This window comes from Anguilla rostrata, chromosome 2 (assembly GCF_018555375.3).
Source record: "Anguilla rostrata isolate EN2019 chromosome 2, ASM1855537v3, whole genome shotgun sequence".
Taxonomy (NCBI): Eukaryota; Metazoa; Chordata; class Actinopteri; order Anguilliformes; family Anguillidae; genus Anguilla; species Anguilla rostrata.
Window position 1 is genome coordinate 56,774,806 of NC_057934.1, and position 9,052 is coordinate 56,783,857.

Sequence of the window (9,052 nt, forward strand, 5' to 3'; positions counted from 1 at the left end):
TTTGCCAGAGTTGGGGGTGGGGATGGTTAATTCAATTTAAATTCAATCACTTTTAGAAATGAATTTAAGTTAAATACAGTCATTGAAAAAGCCAATGGGTAGCCTGCGGGTAGGTTGAATTTCCTATTAATTTGGCTAAATTTAAATGGAATTGGCCTCTACCAGTGGAAGAACGCTTTTGAGCTTTCTTGTGTTATTCTTGGTAGTTTTTTTGATTGGTACTTGATGATGTTCCTTCTTGAACTTCCTCTTGTATTTTTTGATGACTGTCAAATAAATTAAATCAATCAACGAGTCAATCAATCAATCTATCTATAACCCCCTCTAGGTTTCTGAACTCTTGCATAAACCCACATAAAAACACGGACATACATTACTACATTTGATGAGCTGGATCATACATTATTAAAAATAAAAATAAAAATAAAAATCAGTACACATAGATAGCTATAGCTGTATTTCTTCTTCTTGCTCCATCACTATTGGATTACATATACTGCAATTCAGTGGCAAAGGAGTGAGAACAAAATTCATAAATCCATAAATTTCCAGCTGAATTTTAATATGTTTACATTACTTAAGAATGACTGGTCTGTTGGAGCCTATAGTGTACAAAGAGCTTTATTTCTCTGAGGTCATTTCACCATTACCATTTGGAGCAGTAATAATTACTGTCATTCTATGAAAAGAGGAAGATATTATGGGCAATTTAAGGGTGGGTGGGGGGGATTGTGTGGCAAAATATCATTTGCGTAGTCCCATTTTATACCAAACCCTACTGACGTCTGACCTTTCCCATAATCCTCTGCACCCAGTCTGCTAAGGACTTTTAGTAGAAATATAAACAATTTGCCTTTTTTTGGGTAATGTCTGTCCCAGATGGTTATTCTATGAAAACAGGAAGATATTACACTTGATTAGGGGAGGGTTTAAGGATCCTGGGTGGATTGAAACATTCTTCCTGAACATCTCTGGAGAGAGATATTCCTGAAACTGTTGGAATTTCTAATGTGCGTCTGAGATTACCACTATCTTTATTGTACTGAGCTGCTTTGACATGTTCAACCGGAGGGGGTTTTAGGCCTCTTAAAAGCAGAAGCTAAAAGCAAATATATAAATAGAGTGGCACACTGTAAACTTGCCAGGAAGGTTGAAGCTATATCCATTCTTTGAACTTAGTTCCTTATCCTGTTTTGCTGCCACATCAATGACTGCATTGTCACAGAGCCAAGTGCACTTTTATTGATTCTCCAGGGATGACATGACATTCTGTAGCTGAAATGAATGTGCTAACTCATGTCTCTGAAGTCTACTGCAGTAGCACACAGGTAATTTAAGAAAAAACACTTGAATAAATGAAGCATATTGTATTATGAATACATATTGCAGAGTATATTGACAGAAGGTGCTTCCACACGGGTGCTGTTCCTGAGTTAATTAATCAAATAAATCCGTCTAAGAAATCAGTATTTCTTGCGTGTAGAGCAGACAGGTCTGCTATGAAATTGACCTTCAGTTAAATAACTTATCTCTTCAGATGGTCAGCATATGTGTACATATCATTCTGTACAGCAATATACACACTGGAACAGGCTGCAATTGTTGTCATTTCATGCAGTGTCTTGATAGCCCTGTTGGAGGTTGGGGTGGGGTGGGGGGGGGGGGGGGGGGGATGGGGCAGTACTAGATTAGACACAGAATGGAGTTGTGCTGTCTTGATATGTAGAATAAAGGATATATTTGAAGACCATTATAGAAGCTTTTAAGATCTGTGTCTGTTCAAATCACTGGCCTCTCTCACGGTCTGAAAAATCCTGACAGAAATCATTCCTCTAGCATGCAAATTCCACCAAAACAACAACAGCAACAGACTGCACTTGACCTCATATCCATTGCTTCATTTAAGATCCAATGCGCTGGAGTACAGGGCCAAAACAACAAAAATTGTGTCAGTGTCCAAATACGTATGGACTGCACTGTAATTGACTGAGTTTTATGATAACATGGTGTGTACGAAGGCATAATAGATTGATTGAAATTGATTGATATCAATCTGATATCAAATATTGATATATTAGCTGATGAGATACAACGAATACATATAACGAATGTTCACATGTGGTATGTTCTCAGCGTGAAATAGTATGAACACTTTTGCGGCTCTGTACAATAATTCCAGTCATTGAGCTGTAGTTCCATCACCGAACACACGGTGGCATGTAGAAACTGGAATAATTACATTACATGCGTTCAGCAGACACTCTTATCCAGAGCATTTACATTGCATTAAATTATACAGCTGGATATTCACTGAAGCATGTTAAGTACCTTGCTCAAGGTTACCGCAGCGCACGGCAGGGAATCAAACCTATGACCTTTAGGTTACAAAAGTTCCTTTATACTACACCCATAATTGTTTGTCTTCTGTACGGATTACACTTGCTGATTGCGTTTGAATTGGGAAATGTATTCATTAATCTTCATGGCTGTGCACTATTAATAAATACGGTGTACTGTAAATGGGAAATATTTGGAGAAAAACTTTTTTATAACAGGCGGGAACTGCACATGTAGCAGCATGTCCAACAATTCATTTTTAAACCACATGTCGTAATGCAGTCACACGAACATAACCATGACGTCAGACGATATTTATCATTACATTTTTTCTCAATTGCTTAAACACAATTCCTGAAACACTAAACACATTCTCAAAACTGTAAGCACAAACCCCAACATCAACTCATTTGTTCAAAACACTATATCATTTTTGATTACTTTAACACAAAATGCTAATATAAAGCACATTTCTGTGAACTAGTAAACACAAATGTCAGTAATTGGCACAAAAATTAATTGATTAAGTCACCCTAATCAAAATGGATTATACCATTTCTCATTTAATTGCCACTCCCACATCTATTTATACATATGTTCATTGTGCAAATCCTTACACGCAAAATAGTACAAACAACAACCAATACACTGGCACTCAGGATCTCCTTATGAAAATAGGTCTACATGTATGGCTCCCTTATAAAAATATAAATGTCTGCAATTTATCCAAAATTCAGGCAAATCTTGTCCATCTTATCCACAAATTATTTTCTCACAGCTCAAAACAATCAATCACACATGCTGTCCACTTTACACAGAGTTTAGCTACAGGTGCAATTCTCCAACAATTACATCAGAACACATATATACTGCTAAGCTACGGACGTCTTGCAAGAGGGAGCGGTATCCGAATTCGTGGTGGTCGTGCGAGAGGAGGGCACAGGGGACAGGGAAGAGGCAAGGGTAGGCAAAGTCAAAGACTTGGAAGAATTTCGAATGACATACGGGCTACAATTGTGGACCACGTACTTAACCATGGCCTAACCATGGCCGAGGCTGGTCAGAGGGTCCAGCCCAATTTCCGCCGATACTCAGTGGCCTCAATAATCCAGACATTTAGGATTAAAAACAGGTACGTGATCATGCTACATATTTCTTTACAGTATTCCATATACGCTTGTCAAGTTTTAGAATTTAGATTACACTGAATTTGTTTATCAATTCTTACTGTATTTGCATTTATAGAACTGAAGCACTACCCCATGCTGGAGGAAGAAGAAATGTTTTCACACCTGAACAGGAAAATGAAATGGTCAACATGGTGAGGGCAAATAATGCCATTAGACTCAGAGAAATTCAGAGCGCTGTGACAGAAGATAATGGCATATTTGGAAACATCAACACAGTGAGCCTTTCCACAATAGACCGGGTGTTGAGGAGAAACCAATTATCACTCAAACAACTGTATACTGTTCCTTTTGAAAGGAATAGTGACCGGGTGAAGGAGGTCAGGCACCAGCATGTACAGGTAAGGCCTCATCAATGTACACTACTGTAATGTCTTACCATTGCATAGTAACGCTACATAAATACCTTCTTTGTAGAATATATAACCAACATTTTGGATGTACTGTAGGCCTGCATGTACTTTACTGTACTCTAGTAGCATGGTTTTCTAAACTATATGTTTTTGTATCTTTTGCAGAGAGTAATGGAGTTGGAGGCGAACAAACGCCACAAATATTTGTATATGTTGACGAGGCAGGCTTCAGTTTAAGAAAAGTTCGACGACGTGGCAGAAATCGTATAGGTCACCGGGCCACAATTTATGTGCCAGGTCAATGCGGGGGCAATGTAACGATGTGTGCCGGCATATCAGAAAATGGTGTCATTGCCCACATCTCCCTCATTGGGCCCTACAACACCCAGCGTCTCCTGGCTTTCTTGGAGGTCCTTTATGGCAATCTCATTCCTGAGGATGAGAGGTGGTTGGTGAGGGCTGACTTGCCAGTGTACGTAGTAATCTGGGACAATGTCAGCTTTCACCCATCTCCTCTCATCGGGGAGTGGTTTGTTGCCCATCCAAGGATGGCAATGCTGTTCCTCCCACCATATTCACCAATTATTTTCAGCATGGAGATGGAAAGTGTATGACCACCAGCCTCATACCCAGATGTCCTTGCTAGAAGCCATGGATGCTGGGTGTGAGGACATCACACCGGAAGCTTGCAGGGGATGGCAGCGGCATACAAGAAGATATTTCCAACGTTGCATGGCAAGGGAAAATGTCAGGTGCGATGTTGATGAACAGTTGTGGCCCAACAGAGAGGAGTGAGTGGATGGGCAGTAAAAAGCTAGAGGAAATGTCTTGAGTTGGTTGTTTTAAAAATTTTTTTTTTTTTTTTTACACATTACAGCTGACCACCTCCAATTTACAGTGCTGTATCATTGTTTTGCTTTACTGTAAATGCTTGCATTTGTTCTGGTTTTACTACAGTAAAGACATTCTGTCAAACTTGTGAATAAATATTTTTGTTGAATTCTTGTGTAACAATCTTTTGACTGCAACACTATTTACCTAGTGAAGGTAAAGGAACATTTATTCAGGGTTGACTGTGTCATTTTGATGTAGATACTTAGTATATTGTGTGCCTTTGTTTATGCACTGATAAAGATATATTTTAATTTGGTGTAATTGTTGTACTCATTGACAATTGTTTAATTTTGAAACTTGAGTAAACCATTTTGAGGGTGAAACATAGTGTTGTGGTAAACACTTTTACTGTTGTGGGGTTTGTGCTTACAGTTTTGAGAATGTGTTTAGTGTTTCAGGAATTGTGTTTACGCAATTGAAAAACTGTAATAGCTTACTAGTTAGTTTTCTTTTTGCGTGCGCGTGCGTATGGCGAAGCTCGCGCCGAATTAGTGAATGGAAAAGAAAAAGGGATCCGGCTCCTTTAAGACCTGGGATTTGGGAGTGACGCTACGAAACAAGTTTATCCCACTTTTGCGTCGCCAAAACTTAAGTGAGAGAAAAGAGACGAAAATGCCTGACGATATCGTTTTTTAAAACATTAGTACAGAAAACCACATTCAGCATCTGCCGCAGTCTCCACCAAGCTAGCTTGTTCATACATTTTGAACAGCGACTTCTGAACATCAGGATAACTCCGCGCTGCTTAAATTAAGGATAAATTACAGCGGAACTCTGTAATGGGTTGGGGAACAGAGCTTTGGGTAAGTTGTTAGCAAACGTTAATTACCAAGCTAGCTAGTTTTTTAGGTAACAATGTAGATATTTGGAGCTAACAAATAGAAGGCAGCTACCAAAAGTTACCTTAATGTAAATTTACAAAAAAATACCTGACTATAAGTTATTTGTTTTTTCGTAACGTTTTCGTGTTCTTACAAGTGGCTAAAGCTGAATTATCACCAGAAAGGGGCTGCTACCAGGCTAATTTAGAATTGAGCAACTGTGGCAAACTAATGCAGCGTTCTTTCCATTTAGAAAATTAACGTTTTGTAGTTAAAATTTTTTACTTAATGTTAGCTAGGCCTATGTGTGTGGACTAACTTTTGACATACTCTGCACAAGTGTGAGAATGATACCCTTTTATATTTAAACATTGTTTGAACAAGGGATGTTCTTTCCAGCGCCAAGCGACCGCGTTACGGAATTTCTTTTTTTCGCTCTGAGTTACAGCGACATGCATAGAGTGAATTTAGTATTATTTTATGAGGTTATGTTGGATAGTTCGTTTCTCCTTTAGCCTCAGGTCCTATACCTATGTTGCGGGATGAGCGCGAGCTGCCTAGCTACGGTTGCCTCGTTTACTTGCTATGTGGGCGGTATCTGTAACTGGTGTTTTTAGCGTAGATTCTGGTAACATGAGCAACAATAACCCTGATAAGCATTATCGTTAGATGGCCGGATGAATATAAATTAGTGCACACTTGTTTTAATATTGGGGAAGGTTTTGGTTGATTCATTGGTTTAACAGCGGTGTTAGTTATCTGGTTACAAGGAATATTTGTTAATTTACTATTGTAAACCTGCTCGACAGTCAGGTTAAACAAGATGCTGTAACAGCCTTGAAAGACTAGAAAACTTCGTCGACTGACAAGGCGTTTAGTTGTTAATGAAGTTTGCAAACAGTTAATGCCAATACTCAGGGTTGAAGCATTAGAATATAGTTTTAAGTTCAGATTTAAGTTCGATAGAGTTTTCTTAAAGACTTTACTGGATGCACAAACTGCAGTCTTGTTGGTCTTGAATGTTGGGTTTGGTGCACGCCAAATGGTTATTTGCAAAGCAAGTTGTTAAATAATTGATATTCGGCTAGCTTTTAAGCTTGTGATTTCCCCCCCTGGACTATAGCTGGCTACCTAAACGTTAAATCAGACCCACATTCCATTTGACACAAGCAATGCGCGCACAGCGGAATTTTCCCACTCGCATATGCAGTAATTATGCCCTAATTTTCACAGACGATGCTCCATCATTTACTCGTCGTGTCCCGAAAGACTGGATTTGGCCAGTGATGCCATGTCCCCCCAAAAAAGGCACCGTGGATAATTTTAGGTTTCGAGGTCGCTTCCTCCCTTTCTTGTTCATTCGTTCTACAACCAAGCGCGGTTTTATGGAGATTTTAGCCGCAGGGACAATAAGCTACGCAATGCTTTGGCGAGGGCATTTTAGTTACCCTGCCTGCTTTGCTTAAAAAAAAATTTTCAACTCTTGTTTAGGACTTTGTGTTCGCGTGACCAGCGTCTAGGTCAGTGTTGTTGGCACGAGCTTCTTCATCGGCGATCCCTCGCAGATTCGGTACCAGGTCCTACCCATTCGCAGATTCGGTGCCAGGATTTCTACAGTTCCAGTTAAATAAGTGTACCTCAACATGTTAACTTGTTGACTTTACGTTATTCTAAGGTAGATCGCAGAAGCAATATAACATTTTATCATAATATTTTTTCTATGTTAAGGAATCGCGTTTGAGTGGTGATGTAATGCACTGTTTTCTGTTATGCAAAACAGGACATGCCACTTATTTATGGGTATATCTCCAGAATGCAGTCGCCTATTTGAGTCGTTTAACTTAATTAATCTGTGTAAAATTGGTACTTTCTCGGAGTTAAATAGCAGCTGTAGCCTACAAACTGCAGACCACAGCCGAGCTCTTTCGCAAGGAGGAATAAAATGTCTCTGTGTGATCAAGGCAATCACAAATCATAATTTGACGAATCTGTCCTCGTCTGCTTGCGACCTTTTATTTTGTCATGGTCGATTTGCGCTCCATTTCCATGGCTAGCCGAGTCCAGCAGTGCGGCCAACGTGCGTCTTTTTTGGTCAGCTCTTTAAAGACGGTGTTCTGACTTGTTCCGGAGGGGACGTCGGTGCGGCATTCCGTAAACAGGAAAGACACGGGCCAGTGTGTGTGTGTATAGGTGGCCGGTTAAACGGGTTGTGGATGCTGTTGTAAGAAGAGCACTTCTGTGGCAGTGTCAGTCTCGCACCCCCCGCACATTCGCCACGGGCAGTAGCCTAGGCCTACGTGGCGTCCAGACAAGCCGTGGGCCAAGAAACGCCTCGGCCGAATATCAATCGCTACAGTTTTTTTGACAGATTATTCTTAAGTGGTCTTGAGCCAGGTTTGACAATCGGTGTCCCACAGAGCCGACTCGTGCCTGACGAGTTTCTTTCACACTCTAGTTGTGGACGGGCATTGGTTCACTGCAGGCGCTGAGCCATGATAGTCTCCATCATATCAGCTATGTGGGCTAGCTGGCGCGCGTTGCTAGTTCTGCCTTGTGCAGTTTCAGAGACGAGGCACGCGAAAGAGCAAGTTTATTAGCCATCCGCACCGAAAGAGCAAGTTTATTAGCCATCCGCACCGAAAGAGCAAGTTTATTAGCCATCCGCATGCTTATTAGGATTTTTATGTGTGTTGCAGGAATATCGATCTGTGTCTTTACTCAACTCCGGTCGGACTTCACATTTAGGCTAGAAAAAGTATCTCTAGGCCTATTATTGGCGTTCTCGTGTCACATCAAGACTAGGTGCTTATTCAACACGCAGAACATGTAGTCACTTCTCAAACGTTCTGTCTATTGAACAGGAAGTTCAATGTGAATGGTTTGCTGTTTTGCAATACTCCTCAGGAGACGGAGGGAGGAGCATTGGCTCCCGTAAGTCCCTTGTGGGGTAACTCATGGCAACTAGGTCAAAGTAGGTAATTGGCCACGGCATAAAGGCAGCACACAATTGCCCTCTCAGTGGCCGTGCTTGCAGCATACTGCGGCCTGGCGTGTTTTTTTTTCCAGGGCTGGTTGTGTTGTAAGCTGTTGAGTTGAGTCCAGGTTTCAGACATTAATACAGTATGACTACATGACTTGGGTCCAGTTGCTGGGAGAAGAAGCTCAAATGAGCCCCTCTAACCCCCATCACCCCCCTCATAGAACATCTTTCGCCATCACAAAGGCTACAGGAATTACTTGAAATCTGCAAGAATGCACTTGCTGGGATAGGGAAAAAATAAACACTCACTGAAATTGTATGGAATATTTTGGAATGGACATCATCACTATCTCCATTATCAGTGCATTGTTGAAACACTTTAACCCTTGTAAAATGTGAAGGGCATCTTGCACATCCCTGCAGATTTTCAATAAAACATTTTACTAACCAAACATGGAAAGAAGTTTTATTTTTCTTCAG